This window comes from Pyxicephalus adspersus, chromosome 12 (genome assembly GCF_032062135.1).
Source record: "Pyxicephalus adspersus chromosome 12, UCB_Pads_2.0, whole genome shotgun sequence".
In the NCBI taxonomy this organism is placed as follows: domain Eukaryota; kingdom Metazoa; phylum Chordata; class Amphibia; order Anura; family Pyxicephalidae; genus Pyxicephalus; species Pyxicephalus adspersus.
The window spans coordinates 43,774,755-43,777,280 of NC_092869.1; positions in this window are offsets into that span (position 1 = coordinate 43,774,755).

Genomic DNA, 2,526 nt, shown 5'->3' on the forward strand with positions numbered 1-2,526 from the left:
TGATTCAGCAAACCGGGAATGGCTTGAAATCATTTGCTACTATTTAGCAAATGTTTGCAATCCTAGATCAAAACTTTTCTAGGTATGCTGGATCACCCAGGTTCTCCCATGATAGTCTATCTTCTCCAGTCTGAGAGAGCTTTAATAAATCAGACCCAATGAGTAGTCAGGAAGTTAGGAGCTCACTAGTTTTCTTGTAGATAATGAGTATTTCTCTTTACATGCAGCATTTTTTGAAGGCATAAACCTTTCTCTGGATGTTGCTGTGAGCCACACTTGTAGTCCTCTACTTTTATGTTCCTATTTATTTATTTTTTACATTTTACCATCATAATATTCTTTTTTAATATTCTTTCAGATATTACTGTGAGCCACACTTGTAGTCCTCTACTTTTATGTTATTTTTTTTTTACATTTTACCATCATATTAATATTCTTTTACCTGTATAGAATTGTGAATGTAAACTTTGATTTGTGCAGTAAAATGGTATAAATACCGTAATATTTGCAGCCTTGTTCTGGTGCCAGCGATTTCTCGGTCTTTGTACCCGCTGGATGTCCCAATGGATGGGGCTCAGAACCCCATATAGGATCCCCCTTGGTATTACAGAACTGAATTGTGCCCAGCAGGTGATCTGGAAATGGTGGAATAACAATAAGATGCTGAATGTATTTCCATTTCATTTCCATTGATAGAAGAATTGTTGATAGAGAATATTCTGAACGTTGGCTAGTGGTGAGTTTTCTATATGCAGCGAGATCAGATGGGTGACTCTTTCTTTATAAATATTAGCAAAGCGATTGCTTTTTATATTCCCAGGGGATTAAATGAAGGTGAGGGGTGTGAAATGTAACATGGCCACATCTCATCTTCCACATTGTACCATATTTATCTCTCTGGGCCTCATCACTTTTCCCTATATTGTACAATAAATAGTTTCTGCATCAGAAATCTTCTTATATTTGAGAAATGTAAATTCCCTTTAAAATAGTAAAATAGACCAATGATTGAAATCATAGAATCTAAAGCTGCCCATACATATTACAAACAGCTTCTTTAGATCTATCAATAGCAATGTATCAGTAGCATTGGATCACATTGGTGTACGGATATCGTAAAATACTTTGGCTGTTTCTCTGGATACGTCACTTCTAATGATTTCCAATGGTGTTAGCAACTATAGGGAGAAAGGAAACATAAGATTTTTGTACAAGTCAATCATCTATTGACTATCCTATTGTGTGATACTTCCCCCACCTCTTAGATTGTAAGCTCTTCGGGGCAGGGTCCTCTCCTGCTCCTGTGTCACTGTCTGTATCTGTTTGTCATTTTCAACCCCTATTTAATGTACAGCACTACGTAATATGTTGGTGCTAAAAAAGTCCTGTTTAATATTATTAATAATAATAATAGGAATAATAATATATGACTGCACTGTGTTACAGAAATTGATACTACACATGCTATTAAATTAAATCTCCATGGTATTTATTATGCACACTGCAAACAATCATAAGGACCCCATACTCCAGACAATACTGTGCATTACAGCTTGGTGCACTAAGGCAGACCAATCATTTTCTATGGACAGACAATGTCCTTTAATACATTCACCGCACCTCCCATTCACCTTCTTTACATATTATGTGTGCATGGTGCGTTGCTGGTGCCTGGTAAAACTGCAATGGAATGTCAGTCCAAGCAAATAGCATCACGCCTCCAAAATTTATTGCACAAATGCACTTTCATTGTTATTTTGTTATTCCAACACAAAGATGTGAAAGGGCTTTACAGGAGGTTGGAAAACTCCTAAAGATCCCTTAACACTGATGTGCAACGCGTTTTGGTGCCATCCATTATATAAATTTCATGCCAGTGTATAAAGTTCAGTATTATACAAGTCACTGATGAGAACTGTCTGTGCATTGTCATACAATATGTTACAAAAAGTGTTTTGTAATGTGTTATGGTGTCTCACGCGTTTCACACCTGCATGGGCACACAGTAAATTGCACAGGAAGGTATCCTAATGTGCACATTGATGTCTTTATTTGCAAGCATAGAAATTCACCCACCAACCAGTGAATGATATTGTAATACTGGATCTTGGAGTCCAGTTAGAAATTTGACGGATTGTTATTGTGTGCATTGCCTCAATGCATACACGTTATTATTATTATTATTAATAAACAGGATTTATATAGCGCCAACATATTATGCAGTGCTGTACATTAAATACGTTCACCCACAATGCGAGTACCACAGCGATTTCTCCATGCTACTATTCTTTTCAATGAACTCCAAACATTCATCTTCTGTCTAATTTAGAAACACGGCACTGGAAACATTTTGGAAACATATCCACAAATATATATCGTCTTAGTTTATGATTATTAAATAAGCTTGTTCTTCCACCACTAAATTATTCGCCATCTGTCAAACGGTGTTGAAATATTTGGAAGACGTAAACCCAAACCCCAACGTGCAATGATATCTCCACCATGATTGTGTGATTCACAAGAATG